Source organism: Kogia breviceps, chromosome 11 (assembly GCF_026419965.1).
Source record: "Kogia breviceps isolate mKogBre1 chromosome 11, mKogBre1 haplotype 1, whole genome shotgun sequence".
NCBI lineage: Eukaryota > Metazoa > Chordata > Mammalia > Artiodactyla > Physeteridae > Kogia > Kogia breviceps.
Window position 1 is genome coordinate 2061645 of NC_081320.1, and position 26926 is coordinate 2088570.

At 44.4% G+C, this 26926-nt stretch overlaps 1 long non-coding RNA gene across 1 annotated transcript; it reads left to right on the top strand.

Moving 5' to 3' along the window:
* Positions 1 to 501: 501 nt before the first annotated feature.
* LOC136792108 (uncharacterized) lies at positions 502 to 26604 on the top strand. Its single transcript, XR_010835309.1, has 7 exons — positions 502 to 587; positions 4379 to 4565; positions 5499 to 5587; positions 5684 to 5809; positions 14049 to 14183; positions 21453 to 21520; positions 24772 to 26604. It is a non-coding gene; the product is annotated as an uncharacterized lncRNA (long non-coding RNA).
* The last annotated feature ends 322 nt before the right edge of the window (positions 26605 to 26926 follow it).

The window sequence follows — 26926 nt, forward strand, 5'->3', positions numbered from 1 at the left end:
TCTGCCAGACGGTCCTGTCCGCGGAGCTGCCTTCCCAGGTTCTGGAACCCTCACCTTGCTCCTCTGTGGCTGTCGATAGCTTAGAGGCTGTTACGCTCTCCTCAATGATTTCTTTTTCTTATTTTTAAATTGTGGTAAAATACACATAACAGAGTTTACCATCTTAACCTTTTATAAATGTACAGCTACTTCAGTGGCATTGAGCACATTCATGTAACTGTGCAACCACTGCTGCCATCCGTCTCCAGAATGCCTTTCATCTCACAAAATGGAAACTCAGTGCCCGTTAAACATAACTCCACAGCCCCTTCCCCAGCCCCCGGAACCCACTCTTCCCATTTCTGTCTCTATGAATGTGGCTGCTCCAGGGACCTCACGTGAGTGGAATCATACACTATGTGTCTTACGTCTGGCTTATTTCACTTAGCGTACTATCCACAAGATTTGTCCATGTTGTAAAGAACATGTGGCGAATATATATATATATATCTACATATATAATGGAATACTATGCAGCCCCCAAAAAGAATGAAATGATGCCATTTGCAGCAACATGGATGGACCTAGAGATGATCATACTAAGTGAGGTAAGTCAGACCGAGAAAGACAAATGCCATTTGATACCACCTTCCTGTGGAATCTAAAATACGACACAAATGAACTTATCTATAAAACAGAAACAGACTCACAGACACAGAGGACAGACTGTGATTGCCAAGGAGGGATGGAGTGGGAGGCTGGGGGGCTGGCAGATGCGAAGTGTTACATACAGGATGGATAGACAACAGGTCCTACTGTAGAGCCCAGGGAACTCTATTCAATATCCTGTGATAAACCATATGGAAAAGAACATAAAAAGAATGTGCATATATGTATAACTGAATCACTTTGCTGCACAGCAGAAGCACTGTAAATCAACTATACTTCAAATTTTTTAAAAAAAGGAAAAACAAAAGATTTATCCATGTTGTAGCAGGTGTCAGAATTTCTTTCCTTTTTAAAGTTGAATAGTATTCCATTGAATGTAGACACATTTTTTTTTTTAATCAATTCATCCCTCAATAGACACTTGGCTTGCTTCCACATTTTGGCTACTATAAAAAAAAAAAAAAAATCTTAGTGATTTCTGAAACCCAGCCTCTATCTTTGAGAGCAATTCCTGTATCAAACTTTCCTCAGTTACCAGCGAGCAAGCCGGTAACTCTTTTCTACTGGGACCCGGACTGACACAGAAGCAGTGGTAGCTAAGGCAGCCTGCCTAACGGTCCTGCCAAGGAAGAGAGAGCTTACAAAGTACAAATCGCAAGTCAGAGAGACATCAATGGGCTGGATGATGTATCCAGATCAACCAGATAAAACTTAATACAAATAAAAGTAAACCTCTTGCTTTATGTTAAAAAATTAATTACACACCAACTACTCAACAGCATTTCACTTTTTCAAAAAATTCTCGGAATTGCTCTAGAGCACTGGGTCTCAACCAGGGGCGATTCTGTCTCCCGGGGGATACGTGGCAACGTCTAGAGACATTTTTGGTTGCCACAGGTAGTAGGTACCACTGGCATCTAGTGGGTAGAGACTGAGGATGCTGCAACACCCAAAGCAAGGAATGATTTGCCCCCAGAGGTCTGTAGCACCAAGGTTGAGAATCGCTGTCCTACAGTACAAAATAAATTCTGAACTAAGAAGGAAGAAGCTTTCAACTTGACGTTGAGAACCAAATTTCTAATTTTCTAGATGCCTCAGCAAGGGGGCGCGCTCCGTCATAAAGCCGTGCTTGACAGCGCAAAAGACGCCAGGCCTCCCATCTGGGGCGTGGCGGGGAGGGGTTGTGCTGGAAAGAGGTCTTGGGGGGCAGCGGATGGAGATCTTCCACTCTGGGACATCCTACTGCTTTAGATTGGCCAGGTGCTATGAAGACCCCTTGGGTCTAAGGTCGATAGTGGTTTACAAACAGATTTTTTCCAACATACTGTTATAAACATTTTTAAACCTACGGCAAAGGTGAAAGAATTTTACAGTGAGCACTTATTTATCCATCACCTAGATTCTACCATTCAGATATTTTTAAGGAAGAATTTTTCTTACGTTTTTCACATTTTCCTGCTGAAAAAGTGAAACGTCAGTGACTAGACGGGCTTTTAAATGGCGCAATGGTGCATGTTCCTTCTAGGAAATAGAGAAGGACGATTATTCTTGACATGGAAGTTTTACTCAAATGAGATGACAAAATACACTCAATTCATGGATTTGTTTAAATGGCATATTGTTAATATTCGTGTATTAGCTCCTCATTCTTCTATAAATTCAGCAGAGTGAAGCTTATCAAATACAGTCAGCCCTATAAATAGAAGTCCAAAGTATAGCTCTTTGTTAAAATGGAAACTCACCATCAGGAAATTCTGATTCCGTGCTCACCACCCACTGACCTTCATTCATCATTGGTCAGTCAAGTTTTGATAATAATCAAAACTACAGTCACAACCAGTAGCATCATTTTCTTTGTTCTTTAGCATTTCCGTGACATTTTGTGTTTTCAAAGAGCAACACAATCAGCTTGTCTCCTAGTCATTCAAGAGAATAATCTAGCTAAACAGACATTTCTCCAAAGAAGACATACAAATGGCCAAAAAGCACATGAAAAGATGCTCAACATCACTAACCGTCAGAGAAATGCAAATCAAAACTACAGTGAGGTATCACCTCACACCGGTCAGAATGGCCATCACCAAAAAATCTACAAACAATAAATGCTGGAGAGGGTGTGGAGAAAAGGGAACCCTCTTGCAGTGCTGGTGGAAATGTACATTGATACAGCCACTGTGCAGAACAGTATGGAGGTTCCTTGAAAAACCAAAAATAGAGCTACCATACGACCCAGCAATCCCACTACTGGGAATATACCCTGAGAAAACCATAATTCAAAAATATACATGCACCCCAATATTCATTGCAGCACTGTTTACAATAGCCAGGACATGGAAGCAACCTAAATGTCCTCAACAGATGAATGGATAAAGAAGATGTGGCACATATATACAGTGGAATACTATTCAGCCATAAAAAAGAACAATATAATGCCATTTGCCGTAACATGGATGGACCTAGAGATTATCATACTAAGTCAGAAAGTGAAAGATAAATACCATATGATATCACACTTATATGTGTAATCTTTTAAAAAAAAGGGTACAAATGAACCTATTTATAAAACAGAAGAAGAGTCACAGATGAAGAAAACAAACTTATGGTTACCAGGGGATAAGCAGGGAGAGAGAGAAACTGGGAGATTATGACTGACATACACACACTACTATATACAAAAGAGACAACTAATAAGAGCCTGCCTGCTGTGTAGCACAGGGAACTCTACTCAGTGCTCTGTAATGACCTATATGGGAAAAGAATCTAAAAAAAAAAAGAAAAAGAAAGAATAATCTAGCTGCATTGCATGTTTTCTCTGGAATGTAGAACCACAATGACTTGTAATTCCAGATCCTAACAGATACTCAGAAAACATTTTTAGTTTTTTCCTCCAAAATGCAGCAATCTTAAGAAAATTTACTTTGCAATTAAAAGGTTTCCAAATGGAACCCTAGGCTATCAGGAGATGTTGTAGAGATTAATTAAATGTAGCCCATCCTACAGGACCATTTGGTTGGCTTTCACACGCATATATTTTAGGAGGCAATTCTCATATTGGGCTTCCCCCGCTCCTTCTTTTTAGACCCAAATCCCCATCTTCAGGAATATTGAACATGCAAGTGCAGTGTCAACAAAAAAATTAGTCATCAAATTAAGAAAGAAAGGGAAAACTTTATTCGAGTCAACTGGGAGAGGGTCTTTCAGAAGGCCTGGAGGACTCTTCCACCCATGAGAGGTCAAAGCACAGGTACACAAGTTTCTGAGACAAAGGGTCATATGTCAAATGACAGATTATTGACAGTTCATACATTCCAGACCTACAGGTATGTATGTAGTATCATCCTGGCCCCTTAGGAGATTAAAGAGGAAGATTACCTCCTAAGGAGTTGTGACCCTTTATGAGATTAAGAAGAAATGTTATCCCCTAAGGAGGTCTGGTTAATGCAGACGCACAGTACACACTAAAGGGGAGGGAGGGAGGCCCCAAATGGGCAAAGAAAACTTCTTTAATTTCATAAAATATGAATTTTATTTCATCAGCAGAGAGAAATTTGCATTTGCCAAACTTTTCCCTTCCACTTCCGCCCACTCTCCACCATCAGGACACGTGGTCCTTTACCTCATTGATTCTAAAAACGCTGACAAACAGTGAATAGCTCTAAACAGGAATGTCAGATTTGAGGAGGGTAGCGACTCAAGGTCAGGTTTAATTTACTGAACTTTCAAACAACAGTTCCAAGACCTGGTACCTAAGGGAGAATTGCCACAGGAAAGGACGACTGAAAACGTCTCTTAAAGAAGCAGAAGCACGTGTCACAATCATCAGAGCTCCTGGAAAGGACAGAACAATTTCCTTAGCTTCAGAATGCCGACTCCACAGATCAAATCAGAAGACTTCCAGAAACAAGTGTAGACTCCAGGTATCATTTTATGTCCACCAACTACTATAACTTTAAAACAATTCTATAAACATATGTGAAGGCTTATTGACAGGTTAATCGAATCCTCCAGCCGCCACCCCCCCCCCAAAAAAAAATATCTATCTTGAACGCACAAAAATAGTAACTAAAAGCAAATCATCCATTTTGCCTATGGTTATAAAAAGGAGAGGGGCCAGGATGGTGCAGCTCTGTCGGGTACATACTCCTTCGGGGACAGTGGAGAACTTTATCACCCCTCTGCGACTCTACTGCTTCTCAGACAAACTGTCAGTGTAACATGGACGGTGTGAGTGAAAATGAACAGGAAATACATCGGCCCAGCATTAGTAATTTGTGCACTTAAAGTAATCTGAGTTTGAGAACACTTCACTCCATCCTGCCTCTTTCATATTTATCACTAGACTTTTTAAAGATCCATCTACCCTACAGATGTTGCAGAAGCCATTTTATGCCATTTTTTCCAATGACAAATGGTTTCTCTATGTGCTCTGCATAGGTAGGCTTCAAGAGTGGGTGGATTTTAATATGTGTTAACTATTTAAACATGCACATTTGCATGTACATAACATAAAGGGAACTACCAGTGTTTTCCATACTGGACTGAACTGGAATTTGCATGGCTTCTTTGGAGCACATTGCTTCTGATTCCTATTTTAACACTGGCTGACAATGTATGCTATTTTCCTTTTTAAGTTATTTTTGAGACAAAGTCAACACAAATGACATTTAACTGGGACGTTTGTACATTGACATTTTAAATTTTATGTTAGATAAGAGAAAATGTTATGTGGAAATTAACTAAAGGAATTCTGTAGTTCAGTGAAGCCAAGAACTGTCAGTATCAAATTGAACCTTGTTACATGAGTGATATTTCCCATTTCAACCCTGAGTCTCTTGATCTTACTCCATCAGTTATGTGGTCGTAGACAATGATCAAGACTCGGCCGACAGCACAAAATAGCAAGTAATGACCTGCAGTACCTTCGTTTTACGGAAAACAGGTATGTGTCCGCTTAAACAATGTAGGTTATAAATACTTGCTAAATATTAAGATCCCACCTTGCAATATCAAAGCGATTTGACCATGTCAATTTCAGTTCCCAAAGGAGGCATCTGCAAGCTGTCATTTCATGGAATTCACCACCGAGAAGTGACCCCAGTCACTCAAGTCCTTGGATCTTTCTTCTGGGCAGCCTGGGACCAGTGTGAGCCATCCTGTGGACGTAAGTCTGTTAGCAAAGCGGCACGAGCGGGCGAAGATGTCATGTCTGGATTGCTGGCGTAAGCCTTGCTGGTTAGAACAGGTCCACACCAACTGCTGACCCTAGAAACCCAATGTTGAAATGCCAAGCCATGCAGATTCCATCAGGTGAAAAGTTCTAAGGAAAACGCATTACATTTATGGCATTTAGTCTCTTGCCCTGATTTGTGACATGGAGCTTCTATTGCTCCGGCCACTGCAGTTGTTCATCCATTCTTTTTCTTTTTTAAAAAAATATTTAGGGCTTCCCTGGTGGCGCAGTGGTTGGGAGTCCGCCCGCCGATGCAGGGGACACGGGTTCGTGCCCCGGTCCGGGAAGATCCCACATGCCGCGGAGCGGCTGGGCCCGTGAGCCATGGCCGCTGGGCCTGCGCGTCCGGAGCCTGTGCTCCGCAACGGGAGAGGCCACAACAGTGAGAGGCCTGCGTAACGCAAAAAGAAAAAAAAAAATCATAATGCAATTTGCAATTGCAGTTTAAAAAATCAGTTGGAGAGGAAAGAAGGCTAAAAGAAAATAAACTAAATTTTATCACTGGCTATTTCTAAGTGATGAAACCATGAATGATCATTATTTTATTCTTTATTTATTTTAATTTATAGATTCTAAAAACAGGACAAATTACCTTTAAAAAGAAAAAAGAAAGCATCTAAAAATACTGTTCATCTTCTACGTTTTATTTCCAGATGAGTGAATTCTAAAGTATGTTAAGGGATCACTTAGCAAAACTAGTAGAATACTTTGCTTAAAAAGTAGACTCATGGGCTTCCCTGGTGGCGCAGTGGTTGAGAATCCGCCTGCCAATGCAGGAGACACGGGTTCGTGCCCTGGTCCGGGAAGATCCCACATGCCGCGGAGCAACTAAGCCCGTGAGCCATGGCCGCTGAGCCTGTGCGTCCGGAGCCTGTGCTCCGCAACGGGAGAGGCCACAACAGTGAGAGGCCCGCATACCGAAAAAAAAAAAAAAAAAAAAAAAAGTAGACTCATAACAATTATTTATTGACTTTTTAAGGATTACGACCCACCCATGGTTACCTACTGAAGGAGAGAGAAAATAAGGTAGAAGTGACAGATGGCAGATAGATTTCTTTGGATTTTTAAAAAATAGATTTGACTTTGGAATGATGGAATTATTTATATCATTTGCTAAACAAATTTAAATCTATTTTCAAAAGCCATCCCTAAAAATCAAAAGCAAACAAAACAAACCTGTGTATCTATTTGGCAGCAAAATGCCTCGGAGAGAAATCACGCTAAGCGTTAAAACACCAACATTTAACCATATGTCCACAGTAGGATGGTCCTGAAGGACAAAAAGCAAAAGCCTAAAAACTTCTAAAACCATTTTCAAGATGGCGGCAGTGGCAGTGCTGTTCTGTGTTTTGGAAGATAAATCAAGGAAGTATTTTGGTCGGGAGCTGAGATTTTCAGCGCAGTTGAAGGGAGACAAGATTAATGAGGGAGGGAAAAGCCCTGTAGTGCACAGTTTGGAAACATGAGCGTAAACTGATGACTTATCTTTTAAAAATAATACCTATTTCCTAGTTCTCTACACTGAGAAGGCCTATAAACAAAGACTAACACAGTAGTACGACATCTCAGATTGCAACCTTCAAATAAAGTAGGGGTCCTTGAGAAATGGCCGATTCCAACGTATAAGATAAATCTGGAACACCTTGTCCCACCAGAAAGCAAGGAAGCTGTCAAGACCACCAGGGTCTTGCCAAAAGGACTCAGGAACTAAGTTGAATAGGCTCCCACTGGCTGCAAATAGAATGATTTGAACATCGACAAAGATATCAATGGCAATGGATCGAAACACATTAAATATCTAGAGGTTTACAATACTTTTAAAAAAGGAAAGACCTTCAACCCATCAATCAACCTTGGATATATGTTAGGGAGCCAACTCATTATTTTAAAAACTGGGTTTTAAAAAGGGAGGGGCTTCCCTGGTGGCGCAGTGGTTGAGAGTCCGCCTGCCGATGCAGGGGACGCGGGTTCGTGCCCCGGTCCGGGAGGATCCCACGTGCCGCGGAGCAACTGGGCCCGTGAGCCGTGGCCGCTGAGCCTGCGCGTCCGGAGCCTGTGCTCCGCAACGGGAGAGGCCACAACGGTGAGAGGCCCGCGTACCGCAAATAAATAAATAAATAAAAGGGAGAAGAGGGATTCAAGCAATAATCAGCTCTTTCCTATAAAATGCCTACATCAGAATAACCCAATAGTTAACGAGGGAAAGTTTCTTTCTTGAATTATCCCAGCTTTAAATAAACTAAGTATGATAGAATTAGAATATCACATTTTGTAGTATAATGAATTAATGAATTAATAAGTCTAAACATAGCTCATCAATGAATGATAAACATCACCAATAAAAGAGACCAGAGAGCATGTGCTTCCTGATGGAAAGAAGACGTCTAGAAGGAAGGACGAAAGGACGGAAGGATGGAAGGACGGAAAGACAAAATCAAGGTTGAATCTGATCAAACATGTAGATCTATCTACCAAATTATAGGAGCTGTAGAGAACACAGTAATGGGTTAAAAATTCCATGAGGTTGAAATAAATGAAATCCAGACTGTGGCAAACCCTACAAGCTACTCAGTTCCTTCAGCAGAATAATTAATGTAGGGGAAACTAAAAGACACCCAAGCAATCAAAATGCCGACCTCATTTGGATCCCAATTTAAACAAAATTTAAATATCCAACTAGGGATATGTGAAAACAGACTGACTATATGATGATATTAAAAAAGTATTGCTAACCTTTTGCGAGATAGTGGTCTTACGGTTAGGAAGCTGAGGTACTTCGGTATATGATTGAAAAACCCAAAACTCAAGTTTCATAAATTCTCACTACGATCCCACATGTTCTTGCCTGAGGTCACACAGATTGTAATTTGTGAAGCTCAGGTTGAAACACTGAATTGAGGCACAAATAGGCGTGCGTCACTACAAACAGACGAAGATCACCCTGCATTTGCAAACCTATATATAAAAAACGTGGGCTTCCCCGGTGGCGCAGTGGTTGAGAATCCGCCTGCCGATGCAGGGGACACGGCTTCGTGCCCCGGTCCGGGAAGATCCCACATGCCGCGGAGCGACTGAGCCCGTGAGCCATGGCCGCTGAGCCTGCGCGTCCGGAGCCTGTGCTCCGCAATGGGAGAGGCCACAACAGTGAGAGGCCCGCATACTGCAAAAAAAAAAAAACAAAAAAAAAAACGTGGTTTCTTGATGTTCTTCAGTAGTCAAAACCCATAATCTTCAGTCCCCATTGCCATGAAATGATTCCCTAAGTGTCACTAATTTGCTTTGATATCTGGGCATGAAAGCTGGAGTGAATGTAAATGTTCATCTTTTCTTCCGGTACTTTCATCTTGGGCATCGGGCCTATTAGCCCACTTCACTGAGCAACTGTGAACCGAGGTGTCGCGCAGAATGAAACGGCAGAGAATTTTAAGTGTTTTTCTCAGCGTTCCCAGTTAGCCTGAATTGACCAGAAATGCCTTTAGGTACGTGGGAATAAATCAATTCAATATTGCATCATAAGAGATGCTTTAAGGCCATCCATTGTACCTGAAATCCGACAGCCCGAGAACCAAGCTGGACCAGCATGAGGTCCTCGGGTCCCTCAGTGACCTCGACTCAGAGGACACACCGGGTACCTCATGCCCAAAACTGACCCATGACTTTAACACAAGACAGCTTCTCCCCAACATGACTTAAATCAATAATGGTCCCTTTCTGATCATGAACTGTTTTAAATCGTTGACTCGTAGTTTCAAAGTCTATAGAAAATTGTCTTATTCCGTAGGAAAAACAATTAGAAATAATTGTGTAATCTCTGCCAACACCTAAATATATGACACACGGCTAGATTTTCTTGAGTTGCTTCTTAAATTATCAGAACATTTGTAAAACTGGAGTAACTGTAGTGTCTTTTCCCTAGAACTTGGATGATTAAATGCAATGAGTTATGACACCAACAATAACAGTACTAACAGCTGAAACTGTACGGAATTATTCTCTTCCAAACACATTGCTAGGGGCTTTACATGTTTTATCTCATCAAATCCTCATAACACTCTTACCCTTTGAGGAAGGTTATTTGAGGTCCTATCATACTGGTTTCACAAACGAGGAAAGTGGCTTAGAAATTTAGTTTAGTTTTAGTTTATGAAATGGCAGGACCAGTACTAGAAAATGTTGCAGGGTGCTACGGAAAAAAGCAAACCTCTTGCATAGTTCTCCTGAAAACGGTCCACCAAATGAACTTCAAAAAAGAAAACACGTGTGTGTGTGAGAGACAGAGAGAGAGAGACACAGAGAGAGAGAGACACAGAGAGATTGATATGGGCCGTGCTGCAATGACCTCATCACCCAGCACTGACCAGCCTGGGATACATAAAAGAACCCAGACTACGTAGTAATAAAAGAAATCCGCACCAAAGTGGAAGAGAGATCACTATCTGCTGAGGCCTCACTAGGTCTTCACTGGAAAGACTTAGACGTGGGCATCAGAGCCTCATCCCTGTCATTCATTGGTTGGATGTTACGGCTCTTGGACGGGGAGACACTGGATTCAGCTTCTCCTCTCCAGCAGCCTCAGCTGAACATCCCTGCTCTGCTCCTGAAGCGTTTCCCTTTGTGTGACGGGTGGACACGTGGAACAAACACGACCCCCTAAAACCGCCTTCCAATCCCCTGCAAATGCAAAGGGGCTCGTGAAAGGAAGCCCCCCATAACCCATAAAAGTCATACAAATGACTTTTCCTCTAAACTAATAGTTTCTAGAGCCAGTAGCTGTGGAGGAGGTGAGTCCATACTCTTCACATTGTTCAGGAGAAAATTCTTCGTCTAACGTAATTCTCTTTCTTTCTGGCACTTACCCTCATTCTAGAAAGTGGTGCCCTGGGTAATTGTTCTTGGTTGCAAAGAGTTATCTGTCAGATTTATGTCTTTCTTCTCCCCAAATCATAAGATGATAGTGACCTAAAATTATCTTTGCTTCTTAGAATAGCCTTTACTTTTTTCTCTGAAAACAGATATACTAAAAAACAGCTAATACTGGGTTTGGCACAGACTTCCATGAGAATAGAAATCTCTCTGTCAATTCGCTAAATATTTTCAGCATAAATTCGCAATTCTTTTAAGGGAAAATTCAAATTCCTTTTTTACCTTTGGATATAGATTTTTATTTTATTTTATTTTACTTCAATATTGGGATAGTTATCCTGAAGAACAGTAACAACAACTACAAAAAACCCCAGTGCCTCTGAGCTTAAGAATTAAGGGTTCTTTTTCGAAAGATGAATGGATAAAGAAGATGTGGCACATACATACAATGGAATATTACTCTGCCATAAAAAGGAACGAAATTGGGTCATTTGGAGAGACTTGGATGGATCTAGAGACTGTCATACACAGTGAAGTAAGAGAAAGACAAAAACAAATATCATATATTAACACATATGCGTGGAACCTAGGAAAATGGTACAGACGAACCGGTTTGCAAAGCAGAAATAGAGACACAGACGTAGAGAACAGACGTATGGACACTAAGGTGGGAAAGTGGTGGTGGGAGGAATTGGGTGATTGGGATTGACATGTATACACTGATATGTATAAAATGGATAACTGATAAGAACCTGCTGTATAAAAAATAAATAAAATAAAATTCAAAGAAAAAAGAATTAAGGGTTCTTGTTGCATTTTAAGCAATGAGGAAATATGATTCCAAAATTAGCTAAAATTGAAAACATAATTATTATTTTTAAGTATCATCTCACTGGTCAATGATCGCTTCTGAAAAGAAACCTGCTTTTAAAAACACAACATCGCCACCTAGTGCTCTGGATAGAGTTATGGAAAGATTAGGAAGATGGAGGAGTGGAGGAAATTCCACCTTAAATCCTATCTTCACTGGGCAGACTCTAATAAACACATGTATACATAAATAAATAGGAGGAAATCTGCAACAAGGCAACGTCCCTTACATTATAAAGTTGTGGGTAGGATTGAATAAGCCAATAAATCTTTCCATACTATGAATGGCATTTTTGCAGATAGGTTTGCAAATTTCAAAATGTACTCATGGCCTCACAATTATACTTCCCGCCCACGTTCCCTCCAAAAACAGTCCATGCTGCCTATGTCCACAGAGCAGAATATAAAACAGTAATATTTTGGAGTTAGAAGAAGCCTTGGAGAACAGCTCACTGAGCTCCAGCAAGGTAAGTAGCAGCCAAACCCACACATCCAGCGATGGCGGGATCGGGCCACTGACCCCGTCTCAGAATGTAACAGGGAAAGCGCTAAATGGGACTCCAGGTTGGGTCTGTTTCTTTGACTTTAACCTTTGCTTTCTGTTGCTTTTGTTATTATAATCATACATAATGGCCTGCCTCAGGGAACCCTGCCCTCCTGGGAAAGGCTGCAGAAAAGAAGACATTAACACATCCCCTCCCCGAGGCTGGTCATTCCAGGAGGTGTTTTGCAAGACTGGTGGCCCTTTTACTTGACTTCCTCACCGCCTCGCCCTCTCCGATTCTATAAAAGAAACTGGCATCCAGAGCCCGGTAAGATGGTTTATCGGAGAAACTAGTCTGCGATCTTCTCTTCTCGTTCTGCCGACTTTCCGAATAAAGTCGTCTTCCTTGCCTCGGCACCTCGTCTCCGGTTCATGGGCCTGCCGTGCAGCGAGCAGAGCTGACTCAGTTAAGTGTCCACATCCACTTGGCTTTCACGTGTCCCCTACGTCCTTTTTTTGGCCTTTTTTGTCAGTTACCGAGTCAAAACAGATGAAATTCGAGTCAAGTCTTTATTTTGTTAACTGTACTGTGCTAATGTTGATATCTTAGTTTTGTAATGGTTCTACAGGTAGGTAAGATGTTCACATTAGGGAAGTTGGGTGAGGGATACATAGAAACCCTCTGTATTATTTAGGCTTTTCTGCAAGCTTAAAATTAGCCCCAAATGTAAAGATTTCTTTAAAAGTGAGTCCAAGCACTGTTGAGCGGATAGCTGGAATGAATGACCCTGTGTCCATTCCAGGATCATTCTTGCCTTGTTCATTTTAAAACCCAGCTTGAAAACTTGTCTTTAAATCATGTCGTCCTAAAGAAAACAAGCTTCCCGGACGCGCGGTCAGGGTCCTGAATTAGGAGATGTTCTTGCAATTTCCGCTCCCACACCACTGCCGTCCACCACTCGTTCCATTACCACGTGCTCTGATATCCTTCCCTTCTATGAACTGTGTTCTCTGCTCCCTGTTTCATTGGTCTCCTAATTTTACAATAGGTTGAGGGGCTAAATCCCATTTTATGGCTTGCCTAGCAGAGTACTAATGTTTTCTTTTCTGCCGCCTAATTCCAAACAACCACAAAACAGCACTTCCCTCCCCATAAGCTGATACCACGGCAGAGGTAATTCTTTGCTTTAATGTCAGGAGGGAGCAGCTAAGGGGTGTGAGTTTCCACGATTCAGACACTCCCTCTACAGGATGGAGAACATTCCATACCAGCAGCGTTTACCCTAGGGAGTTCTCCGCAGGGAAATCACCTTTGCCTAACCTTTTTTTTTTTTTTTTTTTTGTAGTTTTTAGTTGTTTTTATTCTAGGAGTATGGAATTACCCCGTTATGAAACATGATGGCATTAGCACCCTTCAAATTCTTTTCGTTTTCTCTTCCCAAACTTGCAAATTTTGGTTATTTTATGTTGTCAAGATTTAGAAGTTTGCCTAACACTTCTGAAGGAATTCCATGGCACAGCTGGGGGAGGGAAACGAGGAATCACAGGGAAGAGGGGAGCGGGTATAAGATTTAAGGAAACATATCCGCACAACAGGCTTGCACACAGATTGAATTTTCCAAAGAATTTCCCTCTCATTATCTCATTTGATACAAAAAAAAAAAAACTTTGCAATATGTCAAACTTCTTATTCCTGTTGTTCAGAGAAGACGACAGACCTTGAGAAAATCTAGGGAGCATTTAAGAGAGCTGCTCAGAACAGAAAGCCGATGAATACGGAGCCAGGACCAACATCTGTTTTGACAGAGTCTGGAATTTTCCTATCATTCACTCCTGTTGTTTTGCTTCTTCCAGAAGCCATCCGCCTCTGCCCGCCGTGCGCTCCAGGTGCCACGACGACGCTGGCCCTCTTCCCAGTGGAAGTCACCTCTGACTGCCCGACTCTCTCTGCAGGCTCCGTGGTGACATCCTCTGGGGCCAAAGGGAGTGGCTGGCCACACGCTCAGAGACGCTGCACAGAGAGGAGCAGAGTCGAATGAACCCAGACCTGGATCCCGGCGAAGGGGATGCCAACCGGCTTTCCAATGGGTGTGGACGAAGGTGGCAAATCACACGAAGATGCTTTGCCAAAAACCACATCGTTTTTATCAGTCAAATGCATGCAGCCCCGCAGAATGAAGAGCCCCACAACCTGCACCAACCCCACCCTTGGACTGTGCATCTGCGTGGGCAAAGAGGTGTCCTTCGGATGGAGGTGTAAGGCCATGAAATGTCATGAGACCCGCTGAAGACACAGCACCACTCCAGCTGCCAGGGAAACAGCAGCACAAGTAAGACGTTGCCCGTGGATCTGATTTGAGAAAAGAGGGCAGACCTCCTGGGGTCAGAAGGGCGAGAGCCCTGGGTTTCAAGAGCTTAACTTGTATAACCACAAGCCAGGGGACTGTCCTGGGTTCACCTCTGTCTCCTCCGAGGCTCCTTCTTCCCCGGAGACGGGTGCAAGGCTTAAAAGAGACAACTTACGGGGCTTCCCTGGTGGCGCAGTGGTTGAGAGTCCGCCTGCCGATGCAGGGGACACGGGTTCGTGCCCCGGTCCGGGAGGATCCCACGTGCCGCGGAGCGGCTGGGCCCATGAGCCATGGCCGCTGAGCCTGTGCGTCCGGAGCCTGTGCTCCGCAACGGGAGAGGCCACAACAGTGAGAGGCCCGCATATCACAAAAAAAAAAAAAAAAGAGAGACAACTTACAGAAACAGAAAACAAACAAAAACACTGTTTGCGCTTAAACCATTAGCATATGCTTATCCTTACTCTAGGGTCTGTTTCCCCAGATTACGTATCCGTCATGTGTGTGTAGAAACCAACGCCAAGGCGCGGGTGCGGGGATGGACTCGGAGACACCCAAAGAGAAGAGCTGCCCTTTTTCCTGCTACTGCACACTGTCAAATGCGTTTCTCGACGGCTGCTGCGGGGCTCACCGTAAACTTCTTTCACCGAGAAAGCATGAGTGAAAACAGGCGAGAAGGAAGCAGAAACGTGTGCTTTTTATGGGACTTTGAAAGTGCTGTGCGCTTAGTTTCCGCGTAATTATCTCTGTGCCATCTCCTCCCTGCAGGTTGGGCGTCTCGATGTTTCACCATGAAGATGCTGGTTGTTCCACTGTGAATACTAATGACATCTGATTGAATGTTTGTTTACTTGCAACATAATCATATAACGATTTTGACTTGAGAATGCGTATACAAATAGTTTCATACATCGCAGGGAAAGGAACACAAAGGGTGTTTAAAAGTTATTATTATTATTATTTTTGTGTGTGTGATATGCGGGCCTCTCACTGCTGTGGCCTCTCCCGTTGCGAAGCACAGGCTCCGGACGCGCAGGCTCAGCGGCCACGGCTCACGGGCCCAGCCACTCCGCGGGATGTGGGATCTTCCCGGACCGGGGCGCGAACCCGCGTCCCCTGCGTCGGCAGGCGGACTCTCAACCACTGTGCCACCAGGGAAGCCCTAAAAGTTATTATTTTTTTAATGATTTCTAAACAAAAGCAAAGTGAGAAGTGTTCTTTCTCCGTGCTGTGTGGATATGCAAGCTCGCCTATTTGGGGACAAGCGGGATGCTAAGGAAAATCAAACTTGAAGTCAGAAAATATAGGAAACTGCCCATAAGATTAGCAAATGTTTTTAGGTAATACTCAGTGATAAGGAGGGAAATGAAAGAAGTAGGTTTGCCTCTTGGTGGCAGAGCTGAAAACTGGCACAACCTTGTAGGAGAGTGAGATGGCGGGATATCCCGGTACCCTTAACACGGCCCTTGCTCTGCACCGAGTCGTTTCATTTCAGGAAATATTCTAGAGGAATAACCCTAAATACAGGGAAAGGCTCTAGACACAGAAGGGCTTATCACGGCCTTCTTTCTCATAGGAGAATATTCGAAATGGCTAAGCAGGGCTTCCCTGGTGGCACAGTGGTTGAGAATCCGCCTGCCAATGCAGGGGACACGGGTTTGAGCCCTGCTCTGGGAAGATCCCACATGCTGCGGAGCAACTAAGCCCGTGTGCCACAACTACCGAGCCTGCACCCTAGAGCCCACCAGCCACAACTACTGAGCCCACGTGCCACAACTACTGAAGCCCGTGCGCCTAGAGCCCGTGCTCCACAACAAGAGAAGCCAACGCAGCGAGAAGCCCGTGCATCGCAACCAAGAGTAGCCCCCGCTCGCCACAACTAGAGAAAGCCTGCGTGCAGCAATGAGGACCCAACGCAGCCAAAAATAAATAAATAAATTTATTTTGTTTAAACAAAGAAACGACTAAGCATATATGGGAGACAGACATCATCAAAATGGCAGAGTAGGCATTTTCTAACATCTTCTCCCCAAAGAACACCAGTTGTAACAATTACCCACTGATGACAGGACCTTCGTGGGAGTCAGGCAGAGAAGTTCCAGTGCACCCTCGGTGCAGAAATTGGGTACAGTGGGCTCACTGAGTAAGAGGAACAGTTTTACTTTACCCAATCACCCCTTCCCCAAGGTGGCACACTCTTTCCCAAGGGAGAAGGGGCGCATATGAGTGAGTGCCTGGGCTCCACACGTGTGCACAGCACCACCAGAGGGGCCCGTCTCTTTCTTGCGTGTGCCCTGCAGACACCAAGGTGTGCTACGTGATCAAGGGTGAAGAGGGGCTGGGAGAACAGCACCCAGAGCTCCCAGAGAGCGTCAGGAGGGGGCAGACCTTACTCTCTGCCTGGCCGACTCCAACAGGAAGCCTTCCCATGAGCCGGTGGGGGGGATACTTTGCCTGCAGATCCCCCCAGCTGGTCCACAAGCGCCCTCCGCACTCCATGTGCCTTACCCACACAAAGCCACACCCCGAGGCTGGCTCCCTGATCATGTCCCCGAGGGCAGCAAAAGCGAGCCTCTACAGACAGCTAGTGAGCAACACAGAAAGCCAGCCAGACTCTGCAGGACTGGGAGAAAACACACAAACTCGAACATTTAACACCACCAGAGAGAAGGCAGCCAGTTCGGTTTTGTAGGATCTAAAGCATACAGCCACAAGGACTCCCTCTGCGAGGGAACAAGAAGTGCAGAGCAGAGGCATCTACAGAAAAGGCCTGAGAAAGTCTCAGAGTCCCTAACGGAACTGACGAAGAAATATTTCTCCTCTGAAGCCACTCAGTGAAGACTGGAGGAGGGGACTCCTTCCAACGCAAAGACAGCAATGCAAGACTTCAGGGGATGCGAAAAATAACAAGGAAACAGGACACCACCAAAGAAACACAGTAGTCTTCCAGAAACCATCCCTAAAGGAATGGAGATCTGTGCTCTGGCAGATAAATAATTCAAAACGGTTGTTTTAAGGAAACTCAGTACGCTACAAGAAAACACAAAAAGACAGTTCAATAAAATCCGGGAATCAGTACCCAAACAAAATGCGAAACTTAACAGAAAGACAGAAATCATAAAAAAGAAGTAAGTAAACAGAAATTCTGGAGCTGGAGAATACAGTGAATTTTAAAAATGCAATAGGGAGCAATAGCAGACTTGATCAAGCAGAAGAAAGAACCTGAGAAATGAAAGACAGGTCATTGGAAATTATCCAGCCAGAAGACAACAAAGAAAAGTAAAAGAAGGGGGCTTCCCCGGTGGCACAGTGGTTGAGAGTCCGCCTGCCGATGCAGGGGACGCGGGTTCGTGCCCCGGTCTGGGAAGATCCCACGTGCCGCGGAGCGGCTGGGCCCGTGAGCCACGGCCGCTGGGCCTGTGCATCCGGGGCCTGTGCTCCGCAACGGGAGAGGCCACAACAGTGAGAGGCCCACGTACCGCAAAAAAACCACAAAAAACCCTACAACTAACATCAAAGTTATTGTTAATAAAATAATGCTTTCCTCTAAGATTGGGAACAATGTAAGGATGTTTGCCGTCACACTTTTATTAATCATTGTATTAGAAATCCTAACTAGTGTGATAAGACAGAGAGAGAGGGAAAGAGAAAGGAAGGAGGGAGGGAGGGAAGGAGGGAGGGAGAAGGCACACAGATTGGAAAGGAAAACTCTTTATTTGCAGATGGCATAATTGTTTTTGTAAAACAGTCCAAAGAATCTGCAAAAAAGCTACCAGATCTAATAAGTAAGTTTAAGAAGATCATAGAATACAAAAAAAACAATTATTTTCTATGTATGTACTAACAATAAACAGCTGGAAATTGAAACTTAAAAGACAATAAAACATACAATAACAAAAAGTATGAAATAGGAATAAGTTTAACAAAATATGTGTAAGGCATTTACACTGAAAAACACAAAACATGGATGAAAAGAAATTAAAGAAGATGTAAATCAATGGAGAGAGATGCTGTGTTCATGGTCCAGGAGGCTCAAAATTGTCAAGATGTTGTTTTTCCCCAGATTGATATATAACTTTAATGTAATTCCAATTTATCCCAACAAGCTAGTACACAAAAATGGACAAACTGCTTATAAAATGTTTGCGGAAATACAAAAAAATTAGGATGTCCAACGCAATTTTGAAAAAGAAAAATAAATGTAAGATGTCTGATGTTGAAAAGTCAATATATCACACCCTGCGGAAGCAAAAATTCAATAGGATCCAACAATACATGTACTTATGTACGTACAGGCATGCGTGCATACATACATACATACATGGCATACCTGCATGCTTACATACCTTACATGCACGTGTACATACACATAACACTCATATGCACACTTTTATTACATGCATATGAGCATCACATACATGCATGTGTTCACACACATGTGCACTTATACACGTCACATTCACCTTTATTACATTACATACACACATTGCATGTATATGTACATCACATACATGAACACACACATACACATTCCATTACATGCATATGCACATAATGTACACACATGCATGCATACATGCATATACTCAGAAGCCTGAACTTAGACCCATTCCACCAAGGCCCCCCTCTCAGTTACCAACAACTCCCTTAAAGGCAGTGGCTCATGTGCTATATTAAATGACATTCTCTAGTGTATTTAATTTTAACTCAAAGACTAAAAGGTAAATTAAAAATCCAAATCAATAAATATGTAATGGTGAAATGACAAGTAAATGCTCTTGTTTTATGTTAGAACATCATGTCCTTCCATTTTCATCCTCAATTTAAACCCCATCTGCTCCTAAGCCTGGCCAAATTGTATGACAAGTCAGGAAATACAGTAAGTATGTTGGAACCTAAAAAGCCTCCAGCCATTTCTGTGGACAAACTGCCAGCTTTTTTTTTTTTTTTTTTTTTTTTTAATGCATAGATCTTTTTTTTTGGCTGTGTTGGGTCTTTGTTGCTGTGCATGGGCTTTTCTCTAGTTGCGGCGAGCGGGGGCTACTCTTCGTTGCCGTGCATGGGCTTCTCATTGTTGCAGCTTCTCTTGTGGCAGAGCACAGGCTCTAGGAGCACGGGCTTCAGTAGTTGTGGCACATGGGTTTCAGTAGTTGTGGCATGTGGGTTTCAGTAGTTGTGGCACACAGGCTCAGTAGTTGTGGCTCACGGGCTCTAGAGCACAGGCTCGGTAGTAGTGGCGCATGGGCTTAGTTGCTCCACTGCATGTGGGATCTTCCCAGACCAGGGGTCAAACCGGTGTCCCCTGCATTGGCAGGCGGATTCTTAACCACTGCACCACCAGGGAAGTCCCAGACTGCCAGCTTATTAACTAAGCTCTCATTTTATTTCTTGAAGTTTAATTTACTAGACTTAAAAACCTTTAGTTACAGAAAAGAGGAAACTTCAGAGATCCTTGCAGCTTTAAAGCATGCATGTGATGTTCTAAGAGGTATCTTTGAAGAGAAAATTGGATTGTAAAATAGAAGCATGCAACCCCATACAATGACTATTCTCTACCCCCAGCTCAAAGCTCGGCTTAACACAACACAGCAGGAGGGTGACGGATCTGAAAAACCCACTTCACAAAAAGATAAATCATTCTTCTCCTGAGACAGATATATTAACGGTTTTGCTTTTAGCAAGGGTGGGAAGCAGTGGGCAGGAAATTTGGGAATAAGCATGTTTATGGCAATTACTACAGAAATCTGATCGCTTACCATCAGGAGCTTTGTTTTCTAAAAGATTCTGTTTTATGGCCATAACCTTGTGTCAGGCTCTGTGACTGAATAAGATCTCTCCTTATTTCAAGGTGTTAACAAATGCAATCACAGTGATTTCAATAGATCATTTACTTCCCAAATTTTACATAAGAGTGTTACTGTCCAGGAAAGAGGCTTTTACCCAGGTCACAATCACACCTCTTTTCTAAGAACCAGTAATTTATACTGAGACAGGCTGGGACCTGGGACCCTTTGCTGCAGTGCTTGCACCTGGACAAACAGATACAAAGAAACTATAAGGAACTAAAAATAACTGCGTGAACGTGCAGTTGGGGCAAATTATGAATAAGATACAAAAAGACCAAAATCCAACTGCCACTTCTGAGGAGTTGGTAACAAAAGCGGGGTCCGGTGCACGCCCCCTGCACACAGCTCCACCAAGGGGGTGGGTAGAATACCCAAGCCCCCCCTTCGGCCCGACCCCTGGACCCACCCCACCCTCTCCCAATTTTAGGGACCAGCTTGCCCCCCCCCGGGAGCGAGCAAGGCCACCTGTTACTGGTTTTCGCCCCCTCCTGCTGCTGCACGAGTCCCCGGAAAGCCTTGTCTGAATTCTTCATCTGCCCTCTTACCGATTTCTATTGATTAAAGAATCCATGGGCTTCCCTGGCGGCGCAGTGGTTGAGAGTCCGCCTGCCGATACAGGAGACACGGGTTCGTGCCCCGGTCCGGGAAGATCCCACGTGCCGCGGAGCGGCTGGGCCCGTGGGCCGTGGCCGCTGAGCCTGCGCGTCCGGAGCCTGTGCTCCGCAACGGGAGAGGCCGCGACAGTGAGAGGCTCGCGTACTGCAAAAAAAAAAAAAACTGGGCAAAGAATCCAAGAACCCAGGTCAGTAACAATACTTGTCACGAAACGCTAAGAATAACTTTCTCCCCGAGCAGAGATAAAATTGCTACAATTGAGTCCTTACTTTTAAAAGTCACTTCTACCGCTTTGTAGGCTAACTGGTACAGTGCCTTGTCACCATGAAACATTCAGTAAATGCTTATTTGTGATGATCGTTGCAGAATTTATTAGGATGTTCACAAACACTTGCTTCTTTCTTCTGGACATATGGTAGGACTGCCCCTCTGGCCCCCCGAACCAGCAGCTGCCTTACTTATTTTGGTCAAAATGTAAGCAGGATTAACACTTGTTACTTTCACAAGGAAACAAGGACCAGTATTCTCTTTCCTTCTACCTTGGTGTCCAGGAGCTGCTTCTCCAAACCTGGGACCCCGAGTGTGGATAATAACACGCAGAGGAGAGTCCAACTGACCGGTGAGGGAAGGAGGCATTGCAAATGGGTAACAGACTTTTGTGGGTATAACCTGTGTTAACTAGGCAGCAGTAGGAAAGGGATGGGCTTAAACCAAAGTGTGCTCTGTTTTACAGAAACTAACCATTAAGTTGCAGAAAGTTCCAAACACCAGATGTTCCCAAAAGGTTACAGTGCATTGCTGTCAACAAGAAACCACGGTGTGAACAAACAACCAAGCTCCTGCGAACTCGCGGTTTGAGGCAACCGAACTCGCGGGTTTGGGGAGTAGCCTTTGCCTCATTATAATGATCATGGCTGCCCCTTCATGAATATGCATGACCCCCAGATACAAAAGCAAGACCCAGCTCTATGCTGCCCACAGGAGTCTCAGTTCAGATCTAGACACATACAGACTGAAAATGAGAGAATGGAAAAGGTCATTCGTTGCAAATGGAAACATAAAGAAAACTGGAGTAGCAATATTCGTATCGGACAAAATAGACTGTAAAACAGGCTCTAACAAGAGACAAAGGAGGACATTACATGAAGACAAAGGGATCCATCCAACAAGAAGATATAACAACTGTAAATGTATATGTACCCATACATATTTCCAAAAGGAGAAATTGACAGTAACCGTTCCCCCAGGGGTCTCTAGGGCCCTGTGACCTACCTCCAAGCGGGGTCTCTGACCTCCTTTCCTCCCCACACAAGCTCACAGGAATGCACCAGCCCCTGGACCCTGGCTCTCTTCCTTCGGCCTGGCATTCTCTCCCCACCAGAAACCCCTATGGCTCACTCCTTTACCTCCTTCAGGTTTTTACCCAAATGACATCTCCAAATAAGAGGCCTTCCCTGGCCCCTTATTTAGAGCTGTAGCCCCAATGCCCACAACCCCTCCTCCTTCCCTGTTGCAGCGTCTCTGGGAGCCCCTCCCATCCCCTCACCTTCAGTGCGTCTCACTCACTTGTTTTAAGTACCTGTCTCCCCTAGAATATAAGTGCCACTGGAGGTGGTCACCTCCACCTGCTTGGTTCACAGCCACAGTCCCAAGGCCTGGAAGGGGGCCTGGAGGAAAACGCGTGCTCAACAAATACTCGTTCAGTGAATTTGATTTTCTGGCTGGTTTTGACTGATTTAGAAAAAAGACATCATTGCACATGCAGACCTATGCCTCACGTACAGATGTGCTATCCAACCAGCTTAATGAAATCTATTATTAGTCTTAATGGCACTAAGTTAATTCCTTTAGGTTTTTTTGCACATAGATGTTTATACAAAAATATCAAATCACTCCCTCCCTGAGGCAATGAGCCCCAGAACAACGTCACTGCTTCATAAACGGTAGAAAAAGAAATCAGATCTTCAAATAATATTTTTAAATAGTATCCAGCCACAGCAGAGAAGGGCTCACACCACAAGCAGTGTTGATTGAATAACTGATTATGGTAATTAATTTTAATTAAAATAACTTCACAAGATGGAAAAGTGGCTTTAAAAGATTGCCACATATTCACCATAGACTGAATATAGTCCCAATAATGCAAGTCCAAGCGAACGTCCTACTAGTCCCTCAGCCGCGGTACAAGATAGAAGCAATGACAATATTAGACCAGAAAGGAAGTGGGATGAACCCTCAGGAAGGAGCAGGGTGACACTGCCCTGTTGGTGGCAAACCACATCCTGTGACACGACACCTGACCCAATGGTATTATGACCCCACTGTCACTAGAAAGATATTCGAAACTTCTGTTTCATCTTCAGTTCATCAATTAGCCCATGTATATAATTTATAGATAAATAAATAGGCATATATTGTGGGGTGCACAGGCCCAAAAGTTTAGAGATCACCATTACAGGGCGATGCATATTCAATATATACTCAACTTTGGGGAACATGAACCCTTTACAGGACCTGAGGAAAGCTGTAGGCACTCTCCCTAGAAAACTGCATATATTATATGCTGTGTGTACTTATACACACAGCATATATCATATACGCATATATAATATATATTATGTGTGTACATATATATACAGCATATATTACATACCCATATATAACGTGTTACATGTATAGACACAGATATACAGCATATGTTATATAACCATGTATAATACATGTGTATACATATATATACAGCATATATTATATACCCATATATAAGTATAGCATATAGTATATACCCATATATAACATGTATGATATGTGTATACACAGATATACAGCATGTTATATTTCCCTATATAACACATGTGTGTGTGTACACATGGATAAACCATGCCACCAGTCACAGGTCTGGCTGACTCCACGAGGCCTGTCCACATACCCTTTAAGGGTCCACGTGCTCCAAGATAAGAATCCTAGATCCTGATTACAATGTTGGCTTGTCTTCACCTTAGGCTGAAACGGAGTTCTCTGTTCTTATTGTACTGAACTGAACAGGAGCAGAGAAAATACAAAGCCCATGTCCACAGACAGGAAGCAAGACCCAAAGGGAGAGGCCCTAGGGGGCTGCCCATACCCTGACCGGGCGGCAGGGACGGCGGGAGCTCAGAGCCCAGCGCAGGTCCACACGGCCAGCCGCCAGGAAGAGGCTCCGGGCATCCTGGCCAAGCCCAGTGTGTGGGTCTGGCTGGATTAGTGTGGTCAAGAAAAATGGGACAGGGCTTCCCTGGTGGTGCTGTGGTTGAGAGTCCGCCTGCCGATGCAGGGGACGCGGGTTCGTGCCCCAGTCCAGGAGGATCCCACGTGCCGCGGAGCGGCTGGGCCCGTGAGCCATGGCCGCTGAGCCTGCGCGTCCGGAGCCTGTGCTCCGCAACGGGAGAGGCCACCGCAGTGAGAACCGCAAAAAAAAAAAAAAAAAAAAAAAAAAAAAAAATTAAAGAAAAATGGGACAAAAGACCTTAAATTAAGCTACTGAAGGTCATCTGGAAAAAGAGCACACACATACCATCTAAATCTAAGCAGTTAAAATAAAATTCTACTACGATACAGCACAGTTTCTGTTGCCAAATCTTGGCTCCCTGTCCACCGACGCCGAACAGAAATGGGGAGACAGAGTGTGGCGGAAATAGAAAGAGTGGCTTTGTTCCTTTTGCCGGGCAAGAGGAGACACAGTTCACTAGGAGCTATAGCGCCTCAAGGACTGCGCCCCTCTCCCCGGGGAATAGGGAAAGGTTACACAGCCGGGGGGGGGTCTGGGGTAGGTGATAAGGCTCACAGTAATTAACCTTGCATTTCTTTTCTTCTGCAAATTCATGGCCAAAGCTGGCGTCAGGCAGCTCAGCAGCCCGGTCTGGTGTCCCTGAAGTTATGGGCCGTGCCCTCCTTTCGGAAATGGAGCACGTGGGAGAAGAATGCCCGGGGCAAAGGGTAATTCACACGGAGTCAGAGATGGTGAAGGACACGCCTAGCTCTACGCGTTTGCTAGTGGTAACAGCTAAAGGATAACCAAGATGGCTTAACTCTTTCAGGCCTGTTTATGCTGTTTCCCACCCTGCTCACTGTTTCCTTATTTTCCTTGTTTACCAGAAAAGTCTCATGTCTCTTTTCGCTACAACGTTTCAAAGCCTCCCTCTGAACAAAGTAGAATATTTTTCAAACCGTAAGCCTAAGCCACAGCCCCACTCCGGCCTCCCCCAGGGCTCCCCCCTCACAGGCCACCAGCCCCACCCAGCTAGTCCCGGCCCCTCACCCACAGGGCCCCCCTGCCCCTGCCCCCCCCTTCTCAAACCCCCTCCCCACCTACCTCTCCTTCCAAGTAATAGAAAGTATTGGCATAGTTGTAATACTCAGCTTTTCCCTTGCAGACGTGCTGGATGCCTTTCCATTCAGTCAAATCTTCTTTTACGATTTTCCGTTTAAATTCCAGTTTGTTCATCCAGCCAGGATCTTCATGGCATCTGATAGCGTGTTCTTTTGTTTTTCCATGTTTGTTGTTATTGTCAATGAAATGTTTCCATTACATATTCAGAATCATTATTTCAGGAGACAGAAGCACACTTGATTTTTACATGGTTTTGTTCTGCAGGCAGCCATTGTTCTGAATGAACTCTTGCCTCAGTTTTCCAGGTGGTTCTAATGAGTCTCTTTTCACGAAGTGTTCAGAGACAGAAAGCTGTTTACGCAGGAAGAGCAGGGTTAACTGTGTAGAAAGAGCCAGAAGCAGGTGTGTCCTCCAGCCGGTGCACCCCGCGTGGCCTCAGCCAGCCCCTCCTCGGGGCCGCTGCCCAGCCCCCAGCCCCTCCGGATTGACCTTCTCTGTTGAACACATTCTGAGTCCTTTCCTGCCAATCAGGACCTGGTGCCACCACGCCATTGGTCCTTCTCACTTAGAAGGTGACCTCTGGCCAGCCTCAGAGCCACACTGTAATCGATTTTAGGTTCCCCTGCTTTGAAGGGCTGCGGTTCGTTCCACACTCAGCCGAGCAAGGCCTCCGCTGGCCGGTGTTTAGATGCAGCACAAAGCAGACGACGAGAGGTGACGGTCAGTCTTAGTCCCGGCCCTTAAGAAAGTGCCACGGGGGAGACAGCCCCTCTTCCCTCTGGACCGTCATGTTTGAACGTGACCCCTGTAACTGAGGCTGCTGCCTCGGGGCCAGGAAAGCAGGACGCCCGAGCTAAAGCACCAGGGTGTAAAGGGCAAGTTCTGCGAGGTGGGGGCGGGAGCCCAAAAACCGCGCCCCCTTTCCTGTGTGGGAGGGGACAGAGCATCCTCTAGTTTCAGCAGCTGCAGCTATGTCTTGACACTGAAAGCATCCTTGCAATCCCGGGATGATGGTAAATCAGGGCTATCACAGAAAACTTCTCAGCAAATTATTTTTCGTCATTAACTAGGTGCCAGGTGTTCTGACTACCCCTTTATCTAGATTGGCAAGTCCACCAAGGCCAAAAGCCATCAGGGAAAAGCTTGGTAAATGTAAACACATCCTTTTAAAATGCCTTCAAGACCAAAAAAAAAAGAAAAAAGAAAAAGAGAGAAAATCAGAACCTACTAAAAGTCAAGTGAAAAAACATGATAGGATATCACCCTGAGTAGATAAACAAATGAATAATTGACTTTAAATTAGTCTTCTTAGATCAAAAGCAATTTCAACTCTACGATTTAAAATGCATGAGCTAGGGGCTTCCCTGGTGGCGCAGTGGTTGAGAATCCGCCTGCCGATGCAGGGGACAAGGGTTCATGCCCCAGTCCGGGAAGATCCCACATGCCGCGGAGCGGCTGGGCCCGTGAGCCATGGCCGCTGAGCCTGTGCATCCGGAGCCTGTGCTCCGCAACGGGAGAGGCCACAGCAGTGAGAGGCCCGCGTACCGAAAAAAAAAAAAAAAAAACAATAAAATGCATGAGCTATTCACAGATGTGGGGAACAAACTAGTGGTTACCAGCTGGGGTGGCAGGGGCAAGATAGGGGGAGGGGATTAA